Below are 25,022 nucleotides of genomic sequence, written 5' to 3' on the forward strand. Positions count from 1 at the left end.
TCCACCATTCACACCTTCCCCCACTCCATAGCGGTCCACACCTCCCCGCCCCCCCCCCCCCCCCCCCCCAGCTTTCCAGGCCTTTTCTGGACATAACCTCCGCCATCCACACCCTCCCCTCACGTCCCTTAGTCATCCACACTCTCCCTCTTAACAGTCCACACCTTCCCCGGCCCCCTTATCCATCTACTCTTTGCTCCCATCCCCCCTATTCACACACACCTTCCCCATTCTCCCCCCTCCAATCCTCCCCATCTTGCTCCCCACCAGCACACCCCAAGATGAAATCTATTAGCATGGACAAATCATTGATTTCCTGAGAACATTCCTGTGTTAGTGCCATTTGATGGTACAGGACCTGGAGGTGCTTTCCTTGCCAAGAATAGAAACATCCAGAAAGCTCCTCCCCCTCCCCCAATCCCAAACAGGAATCATTTCAGCCCCGTAAGGCTTTGCCTGCTGTTGACCCTTTTGCCCATCTTTAATTTTTTTTATTAAAAAAAAAAAAATCCTGCATTAGCGATGCTTTTTTTTCTGTGGGGATTGAGGAATGAGGTGACAGCTAAGTTTAGGCTGGTGGAGATGGTGAGCTCTTCTGAGGCCGATAGAACTTTCTAGGAGTTCATGGACCTTGGCTCCAGCTTCTTACTGTAAAGTTGTCATCCTGGCAGATACAGCCAATGCTTTTCGTTGTAGGGGGTAACTTTATGCTAATGAGTGAATGTTGCACCATTAATGACTTTCTGTTTAAAGTTCAGCTGTTACAAAATGGAATCTTACCTGATCCCTAGTGAACTATGTACATAAGCAGGGAATGTTTCCAGCTAGCTTTCCCTTCTAGAAGGGCCCCTGTGCTGGAATAGGTTCCTGAGTCATTTATATTTTGTAAAATAAAAATTTGGGCCGTGTGTGTGTGTTGTGTGTGTGTGTGTGTGTGTGTCGCTTGAGTATGGAGGATGAGCTTTCAAATTGCTTTTCATTTTTCAGATCCAGTTTTACATTGGGGGCTACAGTAGGCACATGAAATTACCATTAGTAATCTTTTGTGAAACGTTTTCTTAGATTCACCCATTCAGATCTGCCCTGCTTTGGCAAGCACAGACAGTTCTGTGTACCTTTTTGGAGGTCTGGGTAAAATGAGTTGGTGGGTTCCCATCTGCTTCTAGTGGGCTGGTGTCTGCTATATGCTACTATTACAACTCCCACCTTTTATGGAAAATGCAGTCCAGCGTTTTAGGACTGGCACGCTGGGGTTACATGTCAAACCTGTCCTCACTTTCCAGAGGGGAACCTTTTAGGGTTGAGTCCTCTGTTGCTATGCTTCAAGGGCGCTCTCCATGGTCATCACGTTTTAATAAAAGGCTCATGGGTTCCATCCTGTTAGCATTTCCAAGACAGAGCATAAACCTGTGGTTTAGCGACAAGCAAATTGATGTTTTGAAGGTTCTGGTAGTTTCATTTCACAGGAAAAGCTCCAGTTAGGCAATCACTGTCAACTAAAACCTTGGAGTTCCCTGGTTTCATTTTACCGAAGCTTTTGCATATATGTCTAGCAGAGATAGAGAAGAAATCCAGAATACTGGCTGCTCTTCTTTTTGACGGGTTAGAAATTGTCCTCTCCTCTACCTGCTATGTAATGTTGGGGATACTGTAAAAGGCTCACATTTGAACTTGTGTAGAGGCAGGATGTTCTTATTCCTGATTCAAATGTATTGCCCCCAAAGGGATTAAGGGGAGGAATTTCCATTTCCCAGATAGATTACTGTTTAAAAACTGATTGTAAACCTGTTTTTAAAACTGTTTATCACTTCATCAGACCTTCCATTCTTTTGCCTTTTCCTTTAGAGGATATCGGCAGTAAAATTTTCTATCAGGCAGTTCGTAAGAGTGTTTTTGTAAGAATGTCTGGGTGTTTAAAAATTCTTGTTTTGATTTGTGGGTCCTTATGTCTTGACTTTTCCAGAAGTTTTGCTATTTTTAGTACAGGTATTTAAAAATCTGAATTCACAGGGCATCTCAATGTTATGCTATGCCGAGATTAAATTTGCTAAAACTGTTACTAACATTCTGAGTTCTTGGGATTCACATTTAGCTGATAGGTCAACAAACTGTAGTGGTTCCTGGCCTCTGAGCTGACAGTCCAGGTAGGGGAGGAGAAGGCAGGCAGCACATTGAACAACGGACTGGAACTCTAGGACAGCTGTATACATATACTGTCTCGCATCTTTGGTATCTGTGATCTCTGCCTCAGCCAAAGTGGTCGGCGTACTCCCTGAACATTCCTAAGATACAGTTCAGTATCCTAAGATACTTCTCCATCGTCCAGGTCCTTGATTCTCTTGGTGTTCCTCCTTTGGACTCTTGAAGTACTTGCCTCACGCTCTTGCTGTAGCCTGCTTGTGGTTATTTTTCCTTTTATGTATATGTTTCCTCTTACCCACTAGGTCACTAGTTAGGATGGACATTTCTTAAATGTAGAGTATGATATTTGGATTTCATCCTGAAGCTTTCATATTCCTCTTTCAAAGTTAAATCCGTATAAGCTCACCATCTCAGCCTTCTCCATGTACCCGCAGAGCTAGGGGGTTTGCTCATGTTCCTTTTTTCTTTTCCCCTCTTTTTAAAGTTGCTTTCAGTATTCTACTTCTTGGACTTCATTCTCCTCCAAGGCTGGCTGTGGTGTAGGAAGCAGTCCACCTGCTCCTTCTGGTTGTCCATGAAAATGAGCCACGAAACCCTTTTCAAAGATTTAATTGTTGATTACCATGGAGAAAGAAGCCATGACAAGAAGTGAACGCAGTTAACGTATGGAGATTCAGAGCCCTTGGTCCCGAGGCCCCCTGTCTCTAGAAACTTCTTGTGGAAGGTGCTTGGAGCTTCTCCAAGCTCATCAGGATAGGTTTGTGTTGGCTGCACTGCCAGATCTGTAGATATTTTTTTTCAAGGCTTCGATGACATGTTCAAAATAATGTTTTGGAGCAGGAATCTGACGGTGGGACATCAAGAAGACCCCATTGGAAAACTTGGGCTTAAGGAATAATTTCTTGAACTGCGATGATGGGGATGGGAACTGGTAAAGAATGAATGAGTGTGAGAAATGCTGTAAGGTGAGGGTGGAGAGGATTCTGGCTCCCGGGTTCACTGATCACACCACAGCTTTGAACTAGAGTGGGGAAACGTTGCTTTTATTATTGCCAATAAAGGATGGGATTGTTGATTTGGAATGAAAAATACGGTGGGGTTTAGGTGGAACTGTCTAACAGGGAGTTGAAGTTCGGGGGCCAAGCCAAGGTGTAGTCTTTGCTGCAGTGGGCCAGGTCCTTCCTCACATGCATTGTACACTGTATCACAGTAAGTCCAAGATGCTTCTTCAGCACTGGCATCGTGGCCTCTTTCTGCTGGTTTCTATACTGTGTGATCAATAGGTTGGTGTTGATGCTAGGCTCCAAAGTAAGTGATCCGATAGATTAACGTGGGTTGAGTATGAGAGAATTTAGAAGCCTTTTTCCAAGTGCTTGCTGTATTAATTTTTGTGCGTTCACAAATGTAGCCCACAGTAATTCTTTAGTGAACTAGAATCTTCGGGTCTTTGAGTTTTGCTGCATTTTGGTACTGAAATGTGATTTCAGTAAGACAGGAAGTTTTCCTGAAACCAATACTACACTCTGTTAGCTAATTGGATTTTAAATAAAACCTTGGAAGAAAAAAAAAAGACATTAGGTTTTCTACAGTGTTGATTCTATACTAACAGTGCAGTTTGTATTTGAGAATTCCCCCAAATCTGGTATGGTGTGTTCGACTAAGATACTTCATGCCACAACTCGTGTTCTGTCTAAAATCTGTGATCAGTGAACACTGTCACTGTCAGAATCCTTGGTATTTCAGGATGTGGTATCTTTTTCATCCCCTATTAAGTTTTTACCTGTTGAAAAACAAAAGACTAGTGAGTAAATAGAGCTTTTTGGAGTCTACCTTGGGTTCCCGCAGAAGGTTTAGTATATATTGCAGTGAAGGAAGGATAGGAAGGGGATACTAGAAAAGTCCAAGGCAGTGGGGTAGCAGGGGAAGGGGAGAGGAGGGCGGCGGAGTGCGTGTTAGAACAGTGCTGGTCCTGGTGTGACAGATGGCTTTATATCACGAATACTTCCATGAAACCCCTACTAATAAATCCTAGTGTTAGGAGTCCAGAAGAACCCATGGGAAGAAAATTTAGGGGCTCCCTTGCTGATATGGGACTGGTCAGATGGTTGTAGTTAGATATTCTTATACCTGCTGAAGCTGAGAAAAATTTCAGCCACTTTTTCTATGGAAAATAGAAAAGCAAGCTGTTGTGTAATTTCACTCAGCTTTCTATTCTTCCTTCTGTTGAATCCGTTGGAGTAATATTTAGTGGAGGAAACTATTTCAGGATCACACCCACGGCACTAGAGACTGGATGTATAATCACTTACACACACATAGGTGTGGAGTAATCCTGAAGGGGGCTATAAACCAAAGAGGGTGCTAATTTGAAGAATTAGAATCTAGTTCCCAGCAGCTGGTCTGAGACTCCTGTCTTTGCTCTTTTCCTACAGAGCTGACCGGACAGCTCAGAGCCTGCTTGAGGAATTCAGAGGACTGCCGGTAGAATGTTCTTTCTGTCCTTAGGAATATTTGCTAGGGACTCAGCTGCTTCAGGACACCAGCATCTTCAAATTCATTTTACCATTTTGAACATGACATGGATTTTTTTTTTTCCCCTAAGAGAATATTGAAATTGAGGATGGCCCTGAGCTAGGCTTTACATTAATTTGGATTCGAACAGCAAGTGATATATCTGTTTTCATTTTTTAAGTTATTTGATGATCTAAGAGACTTTTGTATACTAAGGGCTTCAAGCCACATGGAGATTGAAGCTGGAGGTTTGAGGAAAAAACAATATGGAGATGTTTATGTTGTATACTGGCTTCTTACTCAAACACTTTCAAATCTGAAAAAAATCTTGCCATGTATGTAAGAGATTTTTCATGTGGTATCTGATAACTAAACTCAGGAATTCTAGTTTCAATCATTCTCTCTGCTGAAGTAGTTTGAATAGTCTGCAGAACCCGTGTTTTCAAATTAGTTGATTTATTAAAAGTACTCAATGAAGTCAGAGTGCTCATGGTATATAGCGTTTTTACCATGTTCCAAATGCTGTGTTAAATTTTTTCTGTTTGCTGTATCAAGCTTCTCATGCGTAGCCCCATCTGATTGTTTTGTTTTGTTTTGTTTTACTTTTTATTTTGAAATACAGATTGACAGAAAATTGCAAAAAACTGTACAGAGAGATCCCATCTTCCCTTCACCTAGTTTCATGCAGTGGTAACATCTTATATAACTATAGCTTCATAGCAAAACCAGGAAATTGACATTGTTACAATTCGTAGCCTTACTTAGATTTCCCCAGTTTTACATGCACTCATTTGTGTTTGTGTGTGTGTGTAGTTCTGTGCAATTTTATCATGTGTAGATTCGTGTGATACCCCCATGATCAAGGTACCATCACCTCAAAGATCCGTCATGCTACCCCTTTTTTCTCTTGCACGCACCCACCCTCATCTCTAACCCTGAGCAGCCACTAATCTCTCCATCTCTCTAATTTTGTCATTTTGAAAGTGTTAGATAAATGGAATCACACAGTATGTTACTTTGGCTTTTTTCCTCTTACCATAATTCCTTTGAGATCTATCCAAATTGTTTCATGTATTAATAGTTCATTCCTTTTTAATGTTGAGTAGTATTCCAAAGTGTGGATGTACCACTGTTTGTTTAATGATTCACCCGTTGAAGGACATAACCCAAAAGTTTCCAGTTTTGGGCTGTTACAGATAAAGCTGCTATAAATATTCACATACACATTGTTATGTGAACATAAGGTTTCATGGGGGTGGGGGGATGAATGCCTAAAAGTGCTGGGTCATATGGTAAGTACATACTTAGTTTTGAAAGAAACTGCTAAACTCTCTTTTAGAGTTTTGTATCATATTACATGCCTATCAGCCCTGTGAGATCCAGTTTCTCTGCATCCTTGCCAGCATTGAGTGTTATCGCTGTTTTTTATTTTAGCTGTTCTGTTATAGGTAGTGATGGTTCATTGTGTTTTTATCATATTAACCTCATAAATAACCTCACCTAATTTTAACTTTAACTTTTGTTTAAAAATTTGTTGGCAGTATTGAGAATGTCCTTAATTAAAAATTTTTAAGTAAAACTCATTTTAACTTTTTCTTTGTTTTATCTTTGAAGTACTTTGCAGTGTTTCCTTTACATGTTGCTTCTTCTTAGAAACTAGTTAGAAACTAGTATGAAGTAGAGCTTTATTTTCATATTTAAAAAAAAACACGTAAAAGGGGCGCCTGGGTGGCTCAATCTGTTGAGTATCCAACTTTGGCTCAGGTTATGATCTCATGGTCTGTGAGTTTGAGCCCCGCATCGGGCTCTGTGCTGACAGCTCAGAGTCTGGAGCCTGCTTTGGATTCTGTGTCTCCCTCTCTCTCTGCTCCTCCCCTGCTTACACTCTGTCTCTCTCTCTCTCTCTCTCTCTCTCTCTCTGTCAAAAATAAACATTAAAAAAAATTAAAGTCCCATCTTTAAAAAATAAATAAATAAAAATAAAAAAAATAAAAAACATGTTAAAAAAAAAACAACTGCAGAATTGATTTCAGAATTTAGAGTCCTGTCCTTTCATATGTTATGAGTAAGCTTTATTTTCTGTTGGCTTGGCTATATTTTGGGGAGTAAACACTATTGTTAGTGTTGGTTTTTGTTGTTGATGGTGAGGTTTTTTTAATAAATATAAATATAAATATAAATATAAATATAAATTTCATTTTTTAGAGGGAGAGACAGAATGTGAGTAGCGGAGGGACAAAAAGACACAGAATCCGAAGCAGGCTCTAGGCTGTGTGAGCTGTCAGTGCAGAGCCTGATGTGGGGCTCAGACTCACAAACTGTGAAGTCATGACCTGAGCTGAAGTCAGACACTTAACTGACTGAGTCACCCAGGCACCCCTAATATTTTTTTTAATGTTCATTTTATTTGAGAGAGAGAGAGAGAGAGACAAAGTGTGAGTGGGGGAGGGGAAGAGAGAGAGGGAGACAGAATCCAAGGCAGGCTCCAGGCTCCAAGCTGCCAGCACAGAGCCCAACGCAGGGCTCAAACTCATGAACTGCGAGATCATGACCTGAGCCAAAGTCAGACACTTAACTGACTGAGCCACCCACGTGCCCCAATGGTGAAGTTTTTCTACAGTATTTTTATATCTGAACAATGTGTTCAGACTGTGCAGAGTGAATACTTTATCTTCAAATTTATCCTAGAGTAAACTGTGTTTCATCAGAACCATTTTCTGGACTGAAATCTGGGACCTGGTCCCTCATTTTTCCCTTAGTGTTTTGATTTTGTTAAAATAACATTACTTTCAGTACCGTCAAGTGTTATAAATTTCTGCCAAAGCAAGAATAAGAATCTGTTAGGATCGTGGTCATAGAGGTTTAAAAGTTAATTTCCAATGATTGGTATTTAATGAAGTGTTAGGTGTCTGATGATGTTTGAAATTTTGATATCTTTATTCCTTGAAGTTAGTTATTCATCCTTTTTTTACTTCTTTGTGTGAGGTGTTAATACCACTGCCCCTTAGAATACTTGTTTTTAAAATCAACATAAAGGAGTGCCTGGGTGGCCCAGTCCGTCGAGCCTCCAACTTTGGCTTAGGTCATGATCTCACAGTTCATGAGTTGGAGCCCTGTATCGGGCTCTCTGCTGTCAGCACGGAGCCTGCTTTAGATCCTCTGTTTGGATCCTCGATCCCTCTCTGTCTCTGGCCCTCCCCCCCTTCTCCTTTTCTCTCTTTCTCAAAAATAAGATAAACATTTAAAAATAAATAAACAAAATCAACATATAGTTTAAATACTACTAATTAATACTAATTGCCAAGAAACTGGAAAATATACCTAAACCAAAGAAGTAAAAAAATAGCCTCCATAATACTATTGCCAGGATATAAACTACTGTTAATATATTGGTGTGAATATTTTTAAATTTTTAGTGTACGTATACCTATATTTCCTTTTTTCTTTTTATTAATATGGACTTCTATTGTGAGTATACTTAGAATTTATTTTCTAGTGCAAAGAGTTAAAAAAAATTGTTTTAAATAATGAAAATTTATTGTCTCACAATCTGGAGTCCAGAAGTTAGAACTGATTTTACCCTAAGATTGTTTTCTTCTTTGGGAGAAGGGCATTAGAATATTGTGGGCCTACTTTTTTTGACTGAAAAAAAATTATTAATAGGACAAACATCTTTCATGTAAAATTTCTTTCTTTTTTTTAAATTTTTTTTTTTAACATTTTTTATTTTATTTTTGAGAGAGACAGAGACAGAGTGCAAGCTGGGGAGGGGCAGAGAGAGAGGGAGACATAGAGTCCAAAGCAGGCTCCAGGCTCTGAGCTGTCGGCACAGAGCCCGATGCGGGGCTCAAACCCACAAACCGTGAGATCATGACCTGAACTGAAGTCAGATGCTTAACTGGCTGAGCCACCCAGGCACCCTAAAATTTATTTCTAAGGCAATTTTTAATACCTCATTACCTTTAGTAGGACTCTGTGTACCTGCTATGTGTGGGCATGGTATTCCATGGATTTAATGCACCTTAATTTATTTCACTGATCCCCCCCCCCCCCCGTTGGACATTTACTTTGTTTCCAATTTTTTGTTTTGTATAAAAATCACGCTAAAAATTTTTTTTTAATGTTTTTATTTATTTTTGAGAGAGAGACAGAGTGAGCAGGAGAGGGGCAGATAGAGAGAGGGAGACACAGAATCCAAAGCAGGCTCCGGGCTCCGACCTGTCAGCACAGAGCCTGACGCAGGGCTTGAACTCACAAGCCATGAGATATGACCTGAGCTGAAGTCTGGACGCTCAAACCGACTGAGCCACCCAGGTGGCCCTAAAAATCGCATTTTTAGATGAGCCTTTGCTCCAGACAGGATTATTTCTTTCATTTTCTACTATTTTAACCGAGATGTAATTCACATGCCATCAAATTCACCCTTTTAAGATGTACAGTTCACGGGTTTTAGAATAACACAGGATTGTATAACCATCTCTGTTACCTAATTCCAGAACATTTTCATCACCTCAGAAAGAAACCCTATACCCATTATCAGTCCCCACTCTACCTTTCACCCTCAGCCCCTGGCAAACCCATACAGACTTTCTCTCGCTATGGATTTGTTATTCTGAACATTTCATAAGAATGGAATCATGTTGGGTTGCCTTGGTGGCTCAGTCAGTGAAGTGTCCGACTCAGGATCTTGGCTCAGGTAATGATCTCACGGTTCATGGGATTGAGCCCCATGTCGGGCTCTGTGCTAACAGTGCAGAGCCTGCTCGAGTTCTCTCTCCCTCTCGCTCTGCCCCTCCCCTGCTCTCTCTCTCAAGTAAATAAACTTTAAAAAAGCCCTTAAAAAAAGGAATGGAATCATCCTATCATATGTAGCTTTTTGTGTCTAGCTGCTTTTACTTAGTGTAATGTTCTCACAGTTCGTCGTGTTGTCGCACGTGTCCGTATTTAATTCCTTCTGGTGGCTGAATTTTCCATTGTATAATACACCACATTTTGTGTGTCCATTTGTCATTTGAGGGGTAATGGGATTGTTCCCACTTTTTGGCTATTAGAAATAGCGCTGCGATGGACGTTTATATACAAGTTTGCATGTGGACATACGTTTCTATTTCTCTTGGGTAAATACCTAGGAGTGGAATTGCTGGATCATATAAAGCAGCTGTAACATTTTTTGTTCCCACCAGCAACGTATGAAGTTCCCAGTTTCTCCATGTTTTTATCAGCTTATTTCATTATCTGTGTTTTCAATTATGACCATCCTAGTGGGTGTAAAGCAGTATGTCAGTGTGGTTTTGATTTGCATTTGCCAAAAACTAATGGTGAACATCTTTTCATGTGCTTTTATAGGCCCTTTTTTAGTTGGGTTGTCTTTTTGTTGAGTTATAAGGGTTCTTAAAATATTCTAGATACTAGACCCTTATTAGATAAATGATTTGCAGGTACTTCTCCCTTTCTGTGGATTGTCTTTTTACTTTCTTGATAGGTTCTTTGAAGTACAGGGGTTTTTGTTGTTGTTTTTTTCTATCTTATAAATTCCAGTTTATCATTTTTTTCTCTTGCTTGTGCTTTAAGTGTCATAGCCAAGAAACCACTGCCTAATCCAAGATCATGAAAATTAACCCTATGGTTTACTTCCAGGAGTCTTACAGTTTTAGCTCTTACATTTAGGTCTTTTTTTTTTTTAATTTTGTTTATTTTTTAAAAATAATCTCTCTGCTCAACATGGGGCTCAAATTCACGACCCTGAGATCAAGAGTTCCATGTTCTTTTTTTAAAAAATTTTTTTCAATGTTTATTTATTTTTGAGACACAGAGAGACAGAGCATGAACGGGGGAGGGTCAGAGAGAGGGGGACACAGAATCTGAAACAGGCTCCAGGCTCCGAGCTGTCAGCACAGAGCCCGATGCGGGGCTCAAACCCACAGACCGCGAGATCATGACCTGAGCCGAAGTTGGCCGCTTAACCGACTAAGCCACCCAGGCGCCCCAAGAGTTCCATGTTCTTAGTATTTTATTATTTTTTTTAGAGAAAGCATGAGCAGGAGAGAAGGGCAGAAGAAGGGAGAAAGAATCTCAAGCAGGCTCCACACTGAGCCTGATGTGGGTTCTGCCCAGTGTGGGACCTGGGATCATGACCTGAACTGAAATCAAGAGTTGGACACTCAACTGACTGAGCCACCCAGGCACCCTAAAGAATTGCCTGTTCTACCGACCCTCACATTTAGGTCTTAGATCCATTTTGAGTTTATCTTTTGTATATGGTGTGAGGTACAGATCCAGCTTCATTCTTTTGCCTGTGGAGATGCAGTTATCTCAGTACCATGGGTTAAAGACTATGCTTTCTGTGTGAATTGTCTTGACACATAGTTTTAGACTGGAGGGTGTTTGTATCTCGTAAGACTTTTGCACCCTTTCTTGTGGAAAGATTGGGTCAGCTGTGTGTAAGAGTCCCAGTTTCCCCTAAACCCTCCCAGTGCTAAATATTAAATTACTAGGGGCGCCTGGGTGGCTTGGTCGGTTAAGCGTCCGACTTCGGCTCAGGTCACGATCTCATGGTCCGTGAGTTCGAGCCCTGCATCGGGCTCTGTGCTGACAGCTCAGAGCCTGGAGCCTGTTTCAGATTCTGTGTCTCCCTCTCTCTCTGCCCCTCCCCTGTTCATGCTTTGTCTCTCTCTGTCTCAAAAATAAGTAAACGTTTAAAAAAAATAAAAAAAATAAATATTAAATTACTAAAACCAACATAAAGAAAACAGTTTATGCCAATTTTATAGGGGAAAATAGTATTTTACTGATGTAATTTGTATATACCTTCACATTAATTGGCTATTTATTAATTTTGTTTGAATTTCTTATTTTCCTAGCCTAGCTCTTTTTCTTTTCTTTTTTAAAATTAAAAAAAAAGATTTATTTTTGGGGAGAGTGCAAGCGGGGGAAGGTCGGCAGAGAGAAAGGGATAGAGGATCTGAAGCAGGCTCTACGCTGACAGGCTGACAGCAGTGAGCCCCATGTGGGGCTCCAGTTCATGAACTACAAGATCATGACCTGAGCTGAAGTGGGACGCTCAACCAACTGAGCCACCCAGGTGCCCCTCTTTTTTTTGTTTTGCTTTTTGTTTTGTTTTTAAAAAGCCTTAGTCACTATTGAGATCAAACTCCAAACCTACATATATTTTTTTTAATTTACATCCAAATTAGTTAGCATATAGTGCAACAATGATTTCAGTAGTAGATTCCTTAGTGCCCCTTCCCCATTTAGCCCATCCCCCTTCCCACACCCCTTCCAGCAACCCTCAGTTTGTTCTCCATATTTATGTGTCTCTTCTGTTTTGTCCCCTTCCCTGTTTTTATATTATTTCTGTTTCCCTTCCCTTATGTTCATCTGTTTTGCCTCTTAAAGTCCTCATATGAGTGAAGTCATATGATTTTTGTCTTTCTCTGACTAATTTCACTTATCATAATACCCTCCAGTTCCATCCACGTAGTTGCAAACGGCAAGATTTCATTCTTTTTGATTGCCGAGTAATACTCCATTGTATGTCTATACCATATCTTCTTTATCCATTCATCCATCAATGGACATTTGGGCTCTTTCCATACTTTGGCTATTGTGGATAGTGCTGCTATAAACATGGGGGTGCATGTGTCCCTTCAAAACAGCACACCTGTATCCCTTGGATAAATGCTTAGTAGTGCAATTGCTGGGTCGTAGGGTAGTTCTATTTTAGTTTTTTGAGGAACCTCCATACTGTTTTCCAAAGTGGCTGCACCAGCTTGCATTCCCACCAACAATGCAAAAGAGATCCTCTTTCTCCACATCCTCGCCAACATCTGTTGTTGCCTGAGTTGTTAATGTGAGCCATTCTGACAGGTGTAAGGTGGTATCTCATTGTGGTTTTGATTTGTATTTTCCTGATGATGAGTGACATTGAGCATTTTTTCATGTGTCGGCCATCTGGATGTCTTCCTTGGAGAAGTGTCTATTCATGTCTCTTGCCCATTTCTTCACTGGATTATTTGTTTTTTGGGTGTTGAGTTTGATCAGTTCTTTATAGATTTTGGATACTAACCCTTTATCTGACATGTTATTTGCAAATATCTTCTCCCATTCTGTTGGTTGCCTTTTAGTTTTGCTGATTGTTTCCTTCTCTGTGCAGAAGCTTTTTATTTTGATGAGGTCCCAGTAGTTCATTTTTGCTTTTGTTTCACTTGCCTCTGGCAACGTGTTAAGTAAGAAGTTGCCACAGCCAAGATCAAAGAGGTTTTTGCCTGGTTTCTCCTTGAGGATTTTGATGGCTTCCTGTCTTACACTTAGGTCTTTCATCCATTTTGAGTTTATTTTTGTGTATGGTGTAAGAAAGTGGTCCAGGTTCATTCTTCTGCATGTCGCTGTCCGGTTTTCCCAGTACCACTTGCAGAAGAGACTGTCTTTATTCCTGTTTGTCAAAGATTAGTTGGCCATATGTTTGTGGGTCCATTTCTGGGTTCTCTGTCCTGTTCCATTGATCTGAGTGTCTGTTCTTGTGTCACAGGTGCTCTTTTTAAAAAATTTTAATGTTTGTTTATTTTTGAGAGAGGGAGAGAAAGAGTGTGAGTGGGGAGGGGCAGAGAGAAAAGGAGATGGAGGATCTGAGGTGGGCTCTGTGCTGACAGTAGAGAGTGCCACGCGAAGCTGGAACTCACGAACTATTGAGATCAGGACCTGAGTTGAAGTCCGGTGCTTAACTGACTGAGCCACCCAGGCACCCATCCCTTGCCTTGCCTTGCCTTGCCTTGCCTTGCCTTGCCTTGCCTCCTTCCTTCCTTCCTTCCTTCTTTCCTTCCTTCTTTCCTTCCTTTCTTTTCTATCTTCCATTGAGGCATTTTATCTGTGCTTATGTATTACATCCCTAGAAAAAAAAACCCAGGATTTTCTCTTCTGTGTGTTTTCGTCCTGCTTCTTAACGGTCCATGATGCCAACTAAGGTTGCCAGTACAGTGAAACCAAACTGGTGGGACGGGAGCAAATTATTCTGGAGTTTTTCTAGATCTTTGAGTTGTGCATCAAATCTGGGACAGATCACTTCACATTGTTTAACCTGTCTATGAGGTTCACAGCAGTTTTCCCAGCTCTGTGATCATCAGTGATTTTCAAATTTGCCATGTAATCATGCTTCATCATCACAGTTAGAAACTGGAAGATGACTTTGGAGCATGACCTAATAAGAACTTGGCGTTTGCCTGTCTTCTTAGTACTGTTAGTGCTCTGGAGCGCATCTGCTGGCACATTCATGCACACCATTATGGGGCACGGAAAGATGGCAGAAAGAGCATTGCCTACCTTTCTTTCATGTGTGTCTTATTGATTTGTAAGAGTTCTTGGTCTGTCCTATTATAAATATTTATAATTTTTAAATCTAGTTTTATGATTGTGAAATAGTTTTACTAGGGCATGATTTATAATAAAAGCCACCCATTTTAATTGTACCATTTAGGGACTTTGGGCAAATATATATAGTTGTGTAACTATAACAATCAAGATACAGGAAGAGATACAGAACATTTCCATCACTGAAAAAGTACCCTGATGCTCTTACAGCAAGTCCCCTTACCTCATCTCTTGTCCTAAGCAACCACTTGCCTTTTTCAGGATTTCATGTAAATGAAATGGTGTATACTCTGTAGTCTTTTGTGCCTAAGTTCTGTCTCTTACCACAGCGTTTTGGAGATTCAGCCATACTGTTGTGTGTAATATTGTTGTTACTTTTTAACGTCGAGTAGTATTCCATCGTATGGATCTACCACAGTGTGTTCATCCGTTCTTCATGACCTGTAGACTTTGTAAATGTGTCCTCTGCTTTTGGTACTATATTACTTGTTGGTTTTGCCACTCATCTCTGCACAGGCCAGAACTGATCCACACGTTTTTTGGTCGGATAATCAACTGCTATGTGCAGACTATTGTGCTAGACATTTTGTGAGAAGTAATGACAGTAAAACATATTCCTTGTCTTCTGGAAAATTATGGTCTGGTTGGATAGGCAGTGCATGAGAGAGAGGTTGCTTTTGACTAGTGATGTAAGGGCAAGCTTTGAGTGGAGATTTTTGCTCATGTTTTGAAAGATCGGTTAGTTGGTAGAGGGTTGGAAAAGAAAAACTGATTGTATAGGTTTCAAATGATAAGCTCTGAAAGAGCAGGTTGGCTATACGGTATTTAGTATAACTGAGATAGTCAGCAAGCAGGCTCTACTGTAATGGTTGACCTCAACCAAAGGAATTTTGAGATCTGAAATTATTCCAATTAATTTGGTAAAATCTACTTACTGTGGAAAATTACAAGCAATGTGGAAGAGGAGAGAATAGAATAATGAACCTCCATGTATGCATCATGCAGCTTCAGTGGTGATCAGTTGTGGACCAGCCTACTTCACCAGCACCCCCTGCATTCATTCCCACCCCACATTATTTTGGAGTGAATTCCAAGTGTCACATCATTTTGTATAATGTTTCTGTATGTGTCTCTAGATAAGGACTTGAAAAGAAACCATAGTCACAATACCATGATTACACCTAAACAAATGAACATTAATTCCTTAGTTGCATCAAATATCCAATGTTCGTGTTTCTCCAGTTGTGCCGTAAGTGTTTTTTTAGTGGTTAAAATCAGAATCCACATGAGGTTTTGCATTGCTGTTGGTTGAAATGCCTTCATTTTTTTTTTAAGTGTTTATTTATTTTGAGAGAGTGTGTGCGCGAGTGGGGGGAGGGGCAGACAGGGAGAGAGAGAGAATCCCAAGCAGGCTCCATGCTGTCAACATAGATAGAGCCTGACGCAAGGCCTGATCCCACAAACTGTGAGATCATGACCTGAGTGGAAATCAAGAGTCCGATGCTCAGCCTGAGCCACCAAGGTGCCCTGGTTGGAATGCCTTTTGAACTACAGTGTTCTCTGCCATCTCTTTTCCCTCATTAATTTAGTTGTTGAAGAAATTGAGTTTTTCCTGTAGACTCTTCTGCTGAGTTTTGCTGATTGCATTCCTGTGGTGTTGATTTAATATGTTCCTTTGTCCCCCTGTATTTTCTATAAATTTGTAATTAGATCTAGCGGCTTATTTATGTTTTTTTTATTGTGTTTTTTTTTTGCAAGTATACTTCATAGATGATGATCTGTACTTTTCCCATAAGATACATAATGTCTGAGTGTCTTTCCTTTTGTGATATTAGTAGCCATTAATGATCATTGCATATATTTACTAGTTCATTATTAGGGTTGTAAAGTTGTGATATTCTCTTGAACCTTTATCAGTTGTCAGCTGGAACACCCCTAAAAGGAGGAACTTTTCCTCCTCAGCTATTAAGTTATCCTTAGGGTACAATTCTTACTGGGGACACAGGATAGGAGTGAGAAGAGGAGATATAACTTCTAACTGGTTCTGTTAATGAGCAGAGAGAAGCATGTGGGCTGCATCCAAAAAGCTGAAATGGCTTTGGGCTGACTAGTGCACGATGGGTGGAAAAAGCAGTAATTCTCCCTGTAGTGAGCTGTGCTTGGCTATTGGTCGGTGGCTGGGACTGGCCAAGGGAGCCCTTTGCCCGCAGCCATACCTGACCTTTGCTTTCAACTTGTGTTAGCTGAAGAAAACCATGGTGGATCCAGTGGCCTGTGAGCCTCTGTTTAAGGGACGGAGTTCTCACAGCCTTAATGCCAGCAACCAGGAGTAACACATTTATTTTTGCTTGAAATTAAACTTGGATTGTATTTCTTCCTCTTGTGTTAATATTCTTTTACCTTAATGTGAATCATTCCTCCCCTCAGGCTAACATAACCCATACAGCATTATAGGAAGGATTCCTATCGGTAGTAAATCAAGTGATTTTTTTTACCCCCCAATCAAATATTTATTTTCAAAGCCGCTATTTACGTATGAAAACCACATAGCAAGCATGGTGGCAGCTGTGTAAAGAAAGGGCTGCATGGCCTCTGTAAAAGAAGGTTCCAAGATGATGACCAGAACCCAACCCCCCGGTCACAGTGTGGCTTCAGCTTCCTTAGGAGTTTGTCGTAGCCCTTTCTGTGGAAGTCAGTACATAAGGTCATCTCTGAGGCCTGGGCAACATAGAGGTAGTCAAGGACTTTTCTGTCCTGAGGTAGCTGTTCCTCTATTTTTTCTCCACCACAAGGCATCTGTGTGTGTGTGTGTGTGTGTGTGTGTGTGTATTAGAATTTTTTTTGAGCACTTTTTTTTAATGTTTGTTTTTGAGAGAGAGAGAGAGCATGTTTGTGCGCATGAGTGGGGGATGGGCAGAGAGAGAGGGAGACAGAGGGTCCTAAGCAGGCTCTGCACTGTCTGCAGAACCCATCGTGGGGCTTGAACCCACGAACCGCAAGGTCATGACCTGAGCCAAAGTCGGACGCTTAACCAACCGAGCCATGCAGGTGCCCCTGAACACTTTTGTATTTACAGAATAATTGAGCAGAAAGTACAGAATCCTCATGCTCCCACTCCCCCCTATTTCCATCCCATTTCTCCTATAATTACCATCTTGCGTGTTATGACTGATGAGCTGCATTATCAATGCAGTACCATTAAAGTCCATGGTTTTTTACATTAGGATTCAGTCTTTGTTTTGTACATTTTGTAGGTTTTGGCAAATGTATAATGACATGTATGCATCATCATACCATCGTACAGGGTAGTTTCAGTGTCTTAAAAATCTGTGCTTCGGGGCGCCTGGGTGGCTCAGTCAGTTGGGCGGCCGACTTCGGCTCAGGTCATGATCTCGCGGTCCGTGAGTTCGAGCCCCGCGTCGGGCTCTGTGCTGACGGCTCTGTGCTGATGGCTCGGAGCCTGGAGCCCGTTTCCGATTCTGTGTCTCCCTCTCTCTGACCCTCCCCTGTTCATGCTCTGTCTCTCTCTGTCTCAAAAATAAATAAACGTTAAAAAAAATTAAAAAAAAAAAAATCTGTGCTTCATCCTCCCCTCTCTCCCTGAGCCCCACAGTCACTGATCTTTTTACTGTCTTCATAATTTTACATTTTCCAGAATGTCATGTAGTTAGAATCATGTAGTGTGTGTCTGCTTTCCATTCTATGAATTCAGGTTTCCTCCATATCTTCTCCTGGCTTGATAGCTCTTTTTTTACTTTTATTTATTTATTTTTTTATTGCTGAATAGTACTCCATTGTACGGATGTAATACAATTTATGTATCTAGTTACCTGTTGAAAGATAGCTTGGTTGTTCCAAGTTTTGGCAATTATGAATAAAACATCTGTATGCAGGTTTTTGTGTTTACATAAGTTTTCAGCTCATTTGAGTAAATGCCAAGGAGGAAGATTGCTGGATCTTATGGTAAGAGTGTGTTTAGTTTTTTAAGAAACTGCCAAACTGTCTTCTAAAGTGACTGTACTATTTTACATCCCCACCAGCAATGAATGAGTTTCTGCCATCCCACATATTTGCTACAGCATTCGATGTTGTCAGTGTTCTGGGTTTTGGCTAGTCTGATACGTGTGTAGTAGTGTCTCATTTTAATTTGCAGTTCCCTAGTGACGTATGATGTCAAGTATCTTTTCACATGCTTATTTGCCTCTGTATATTCTTTGGTGAGGTGTTTGCTCGGGTCTTGTTTTTTTAAATTGGGTTATTTTCTTATTTTTGAGTTTTAAGAGTTCTTTGTGTATTTTGGATACCAGTCCTTTATCAATATGTGTTTTGTAAAAATTTTCTCTCAGTTTGTGGCTTGCCTTTTCATTCTCTTGGCAGTGTCTTTTGCAAAGGACAAGTTTTTACTTTTAGTGAAATCCACCTTAGCAATACTTTCTTTCATGGATTGTGCTTTCAGTATTGTGTCAGAAAAGTCATTGCCAAACACAGGGTCACCTAGATTTTCTCTTAAGTTATGTCCTAGGAATTTTATAGTTTTGTGTTTTACATTTAGGTCTGTGATCCATTTTGAGTTCATTTTTATGAAAGGTGGAATATCAGTGTCTAGATTCATTTTTTTGCATGTGAATGTCCAGTTCTTCTGTCACCGTGCTAAAAAGACCATCTTTTCTTGCTTTTATTGCCTTTGCTCCTTTGTCAAAGATCAGTAGACTATATTTTGTGTAGGTCTCATTCTGGGCTCTCTATTCTTTTTATTTACTTATTTTGAGAGAGAAGAAGCACAAGCAGGGGAGGAACAGAGAGAGGGAGAGAGAGAGAGAATTCCAAGCAGCTCCACATTGTCAGCACAGAGCCCAGTGTGGGGCTTGAACTCGCAAACCATGAGATATAACCTGAGCTGAAATCAAGAGTCAGACACTTAATTGACTGAGCCACCCAGGCACTCCTGGGCTCTCTATTCTGTTCTATGATCTATTTGTCTTCTTTAGCCATACTGTTTTGATTACTTTGTTTTGTTTGATTAGTTTTATACTAAGTCTTGGAAGTCAGGTAGTGACAGCCCTCCAACTTTGTTCTTCCGTGTTGTATTGGTTATTCTGGATCTTTTCCCTTTCCATATAAATTTTAGGATCAGTTTATTGATAATACACAAAATAATCTTGCTGGAATTTTTATTGGGATTTCATTGAATCTGTAGATACAGTTGGGAAGAAATGACAGTGGCATCTTGATTCCTATCCATGTACCTGGAATTGTCTTCCATTTCTTTAGATCTTCTTTGATTTTTTTTAGAGTTTTGTGGTTTCCTTCATAGAGATCTTACACGTATGTTGTTAGATTTATACCTAAGTATTTCTGCTTTTTTTCGGATGCTAATGTAAATGGTATTGCATTTTAAATTTCAAATTCCAGTTGTTTATTGTTGGTATATAACAAAAAATAATTGAGTTTTATTAACCTTGTATCCTGAAACCTTAATGGTTTATTAATTCCAGGAATTTTTTTGTTGTTTCTTTGGGATTTTCTACATATCATCATGTCATCAGCAAACAAAGGAAGTTTTATTTTTTTCCTTCCCAATCTGTACACTTCTCTTTTCTTGTATTGTTGCATCTGGTAAGACTTCCAATATGATGTTGAATGAAAGTGGTGAGAATGAGGGGCACCTAGATGGCTCAGTCAGTTTAAGCGTCTAACTTCGGCTCAGGTCATGAACTTGTGGTTCATGAGTTTGAGCCCCACATTGGGCTCTCTGTTGACAGCTCAGAGCCTAGACCCTGCTTGGGATTCTGTGTCTTCCTCTCTCACTGTTCCTCCCCTGCTTGCTCGCTCTCTCTCTCTCAAAAATAAAGATTAAAAAAAAGTTTTTTTAAAAAAGTGGTGAGAGCAGACATCTTGCCTTGTTTCTAATCTTAGCAGGAAAGCATCTAATTTCTCATCATTAAGTATGATGTCAGCGGTAGGATTTTTGTATATGTTCTTTATCCAGTTGAGCAACTTCCCCTCTGTTTTCAGTTTGTTGAGAATTTTGATTCGGTGTTGGATTTTTTTCAAATGCTTTTTTTGTATCTATTGATAGGATTGTGGGATTTTTTTTTTTTATTCTTTAGTCTATCGATGTATGGATGGATTACATAAATTTATTTTTGAATCTTGAACCAGTCTTGCATACCTGAAATAAATCCTATTTGGTTGTGGTATATAATTTTTTTTTTTTTTTGTACATTGTTTGATTTAGTCCACCAGTATTTTGTCCAGGATTTTTACATTTGTGTTAATGAGAGCTATTGGTCTGTAGTTTTTCTTTCTTCTAATGTGTTTGTCTGGTTTGGAGATTAGGGTAATGCTTGCCTCATAGAATAAATTAGACAGCATTTTCTCTCTTGTTTTCTGGAAGAGATTGTAGAGACTTGAGATAATTTCTTCCTTAAAGCTTTGGGAGATTTCACCAGTGAACCCATCTGTTTCCAGTTTTAAAAGGTTATTAGTTATTGATTCAGTTTCCTTACTAGATATAGGCCTATTCAGATTGTTCTTTTCACCTTGTGTAAATTCTGATAGATTGTCTCTTTCAAGGAATTGGTCTGTTTCATCTAGATTATCTAATTTGTGGGCATAGAGTTGTTCATAATAATCCTTTATTATTCTCTTAATGTCCTTGGGCTTAGTAGTAATGACCATTCTTTCATTTCTGATAATAGTAATTTGTGTCTTCTCTTTTTTTTCCTCAATTAACCTGGCTAGAGATTTATCAGTTTTATTGGTCTTTTCAAAGAATTACCTTTTGGCTTCATTGATTTTTCTCTATTGATCTTATTTTTATTGATTTCTGCTCCAGCTTTATTTATTTGCTTGCTCTTACTTTGAATTTAATTTGCTCATATTTTTCTAGTTGAATAAGGTAGAAACTTAGATTCTTAGATTTTTAGATCTGTCATCTTTTCTAATATTTGCATTCAGTGCTATAAATTTTCTCTAAGTCCTGCTTTCTCTGCATTCCGCAAGTTTTGATAAGTTGTAGTTTCATTTAGTTAGAGATAGCTCTTGAGACTTCTTCTTTGACCTATGTTTTATTTAATCTCCATGTATTGTGTTTAATCTCCAAATATTGTATTTTGGGATTTTTCAGCTATCTTTTTGTTACTGATGTCTAGTGTAATTCAAGAGCATACTTTGTACAATTTCTGTTATTTTAAATATGTGAAGGTCTGTTTTATGTTGCAGAGTGTGGTCTGCTTGCTGGCTTGCTTATTTATTTATTTATAAGAGACGCTGGTGATGTAAGGTTCTCTCATCTCTACCGTATGTGACTTCATTCAAAATGACATATGGTTAGAAAAATCAGAACGAAGCAACTCAAGTATTTGTTAATGGATGAATGGAGGAACAAATGTGGTATATACATACAATGGAATATTATTTAGCCTTAAAAAGGAAGGAAGTTCTGATATGTGCTACAACATGGATGAACCTTGATAACATGCCAAATGAAAAAAAACCCAGTCACAAAGGACAGATATTGAATGATTCAATTTTTGTGAGGTGCCTAGAGAGTAGTCTCATAGAGACCAGATAGTTGAATTATGGTTGCCAGGGGCTGCCAGGAGAAGAGAAAGGAGAATTTTAGTGTTAATGGGTACAGACTTCCACTTGGGGAAGATTGCAAAGTTCTAATCAATAAAGTGGTCTTTTAAAAAGTTCTGTAGGGATACCTGGGTGCTCCGTTGGTCAAGTGTCAGACTCTTGATCTCAGCTCAGGTCTTGATCTCAGGTTTGTGAGTAGTTCAAGCCCCACACTGAGCTCCACACTGGGTGTGGAGACTATGTAAAAAATTTTAAAAAAATAGAAAAATAATAAAAAATAAAAAGAATAAATAATAAAAGATAAATAATAAAAAGAAGGTGGATAGTAGTGATGGTCACACAACACTGTGAATGTACTTCCTGCCATAGAACTGTACACTGAAAAGTGGTTCAAATGGTAAATTTTATGTTATGTGTATTTTTTTTTTATTAAAAAAAATTTTTTTTAATGTTTATTTATTTTTGAGACAGAGAGAGACAGAGCATGAACGGGGGAGGGTCAGAGAGAGGGAGACACAGAATCTGAAACAGGCTCCAGGCTCTGAGCTGTCAGCACAGAGCCCGACGCGGGGCTCAAACTCACGGACCGTGAGATCATGACCTGAGCCGAAGTCAGTCGCTTAACCGACTGAGCCACCCAGGCGCCCTGTTATGTGTATTTTAATACAATATTTTAAAATGGAAAGATTTTTTAAAAATTAGAATGTTGCCAAGGAAAAGGTTAAAGAGTTATTTGAAAATTTTCTTTTATGCCAAATGTTTTTATTTATCTTGGGACTTATTTGACTAGTTTAATTATCTTTTCTTTTCTTTTTTTTTTTTAATGTTTACTTATTCTGAGAGAGAGAGAGAGAGAGAGAGAGTGAGTGAGTATGCAGGAGGGACAGAGAGAGAGAGAGAGAGAGAGAGAGAGAGGGAGGGAGGGAGAGAGAGAATGCTTAGCAGGGTCCGAGAGAGAGTGAGTGAGTATGCAGGAGGGACAGAGAGAGAGAGAGAGAGACAGAGAGAGAGGGAGGGAGGGAGAGAGAGAATGCTTAGCAGGCTCCGTGCTGTAGGTGCAGAGCCTAATGCAGGGCTCAAACTCATGAACCATGAGATCACGACCTGAGCCGAAACCAAGAATTGGACGCTCAGTTGACTGAGCCACCCAGACACCCCCCTAATTTTCTTTTATGGTTGATCTGATAGAACATAATTATGTTCAGTTAGGATTTCTTATGGTGTGATGAGGAATAGGATTTTTATGTAGACAAGACAGAAATGTATATATGATGAATCTGATACTTATAGAAGATATTCATGCATTTATTTAAGGACCACCCTGCTTGTGGCCTTGACTGATTTGTAGCTACTGGGATTTGAGATCAAAGGATCTTCAGAGGTCACTTATTTCAGTCCTTTTTAAAAAAGTGATCAGTTGAACCTCAGAGAGGTTAAATGACTTTACCAAGTTTCACAGCTAATGGAGTGACTTTATCTTTACCTGAAACCAGAGCTTCTTAGTCCTACTTTATAACAGGTCTCTGTGTATCAGTAGTCTGGGCCCTATCAGTCCAAACCCTGATTTCAAATAAAACCGGCGTTGGTGTCTTACCTCCTTCCCTGGCATGCCACTGTTTCTACAACCCATGCAGATAATGGTGTTCTGCTTAATGAGCTTGAGATCAGTGACTCCTAAACCAATTACTTCAAAGCAGCGTTCTCAATCTGAGGGGAAAAAATTCCTGATGCCTGGAACCCGCTCTCCGGAGATTCTGATTTAATAGGTCTGTAGGGGGGAAGGGTGGCTTTCCCATCATACTTTAAAAAATAATGATCATATTCAGCACAAGTTGAGAGGTGCTGCTTAAAGGTTCTTTTAAAGCATGGCTTCCCAAACCTGGCTGATTCCCAAATCCCTTAGGGAGCTCAGAACCCTCAGACCCCGCTGCTGTTCAAGGACTCCTTCCTGGTCCAGGAGGACTATGAGGTACTGGAAGTCCTCCGAGGCCACACTCAAGGTGGAATACTAATTTTTCTGTGTTGCTTAAAACCAGACCAAGTGAATGAAACAATTTCAGAACCATTACATGGGCAGCAGATATCATTTTAATGAAGTGAAGCTTGGCTCAGGCCTTATAATGCTGTTATTTTTTAGACTAAAAATAAAACTGCTTCTTAAAGAATTTGAGATGGTGTGTAAAATTTTAAAAAATTTGGTCTTGTACTAAAAGCACCTTTTTAAAAATATTTTTTTGTAGAGGACGGGGTCTGGGTTTGTTTTTAAGCGAGGAAGATTATATTATTGGAGGAGTATAGAGGGAAATGTTTGTGTTATTTACATGTGAAGACACTGTGCCTTCAATGCCCTTTTGCACTTAGATTCGAGCTGCCTGCGTTCATATGGATTTGAATTCCCTGAATGGAATACTAGATAAAGCACATGCAGTTTATGACCCAGAGATTTTTCTTAAATTTTAATTATATAAATGAGGCATGAATTTATTCTCCTTGTAAAAACTGAAACGTTACAGAAAAGTCGGGAGTCCCATATGACTGCCGTTCTGAGTCCTAGCCTAGTCCTAGACTAGGACTAGGACTAGGACTAGCCTAGACTAGTCCTAGTCTTCCTCAGAGATAGTGATGGTTCCCAGTGTCCTGTGGATCCTTCCAGAACTTTTCTGTATCAGGTAGACTGAGCAAAGAAAATAAATACTATTCTGTAACTTTTGCTCATTTTCATGTCCACTTCTGTGCAGCTGTATAGCTGTACCATAGTTCTTTAAGCCATTCTCCTATTGATGAACACGGAGGCCGTTCCCAGTGCTGCAGGGAGCATTCTTGTGCATGGCTCTGTGTGCACATGCGCAGTGTGATTGCTGGGGCAGGGGCTGTACGGTTCAGTGCCGAATCGTCCTCCAGCCAGGCCCTGCTGCAGGAGCTGATTGAACTGACTCAGGAGAATTTGCTGGGCGTCACTGAACTTGCAGGTATTTGAGTGAAGGCACAAAATGGCAGAGCATGTGTCAGCTTTTTGTTTGTAACTGTCATAAATACGAGGAGTATTTTGGGTTTGCCATGTAGACCCCGAATAACGTCTGCTAATAACTGTGTACCCAGTGCCAGTGTGCTGGGTGCTGACTTGGAAACATTTTGTAAAAAATGCTGAATTAGGGTAGTGATGTGAAGACAATTAACAGATAATGGTAGCCAGAATAATTGTGTCAAAACAGCAAGAAATATCAAGAGAATTTGATGTGTTCTGCATTTTCTTTGGTGCTTGCCTTTTGCAATAGCATTAGAAACTTTAGGTTGGGTATATGGTAAGTTTTCTTGTGTATTTGATCAATTTGACCATAAAATAATAACTTGGCCATTTCAAAGAAGCTTTTCATTATAAAGCGTCAACTGTTTATTAGTCTCCATAAATTCTTATTTGTGTC

At 39.8% G+C, this 25,022-nt stretch overlaps 1 protein-coding gene and 1 pseudogene across 3 annotated transcripts in view; one reads left to right on the top strand and one right to left on the bottom strand.

Moving 5' to 3' along the window:
• TENT4B (terminal nucleotidyltransferase 4B) overlaps nucleotides 1-25,022 on the top strand; it is a 76,307-nt gene that overhangs the window by 1,061 nt on the left and 50,224 nt on the right. The gene's annotated exons all lie outside the window — the stretch shown is intronic.
• Nucleotides 13,538-13,929, bottom strand: LOC128778041 (40S ribosomal protein S15a-like; annotated as a pseudogene).

This window comes from Panthera pardus, unplaced genomic scaffold (genome assembly GCF_024362965.1).
Source record: "Panthera pardus isolate Hobbes unplaced genomic scaffold, ASM2436296v1 HiC_scaffold_18, whole genome shotgun sequence".
NCBI lineage: Eukaryota > Metazoa > Chordata > Mammalia > Carnivora > Felidae > Panthera > Panthera pardus.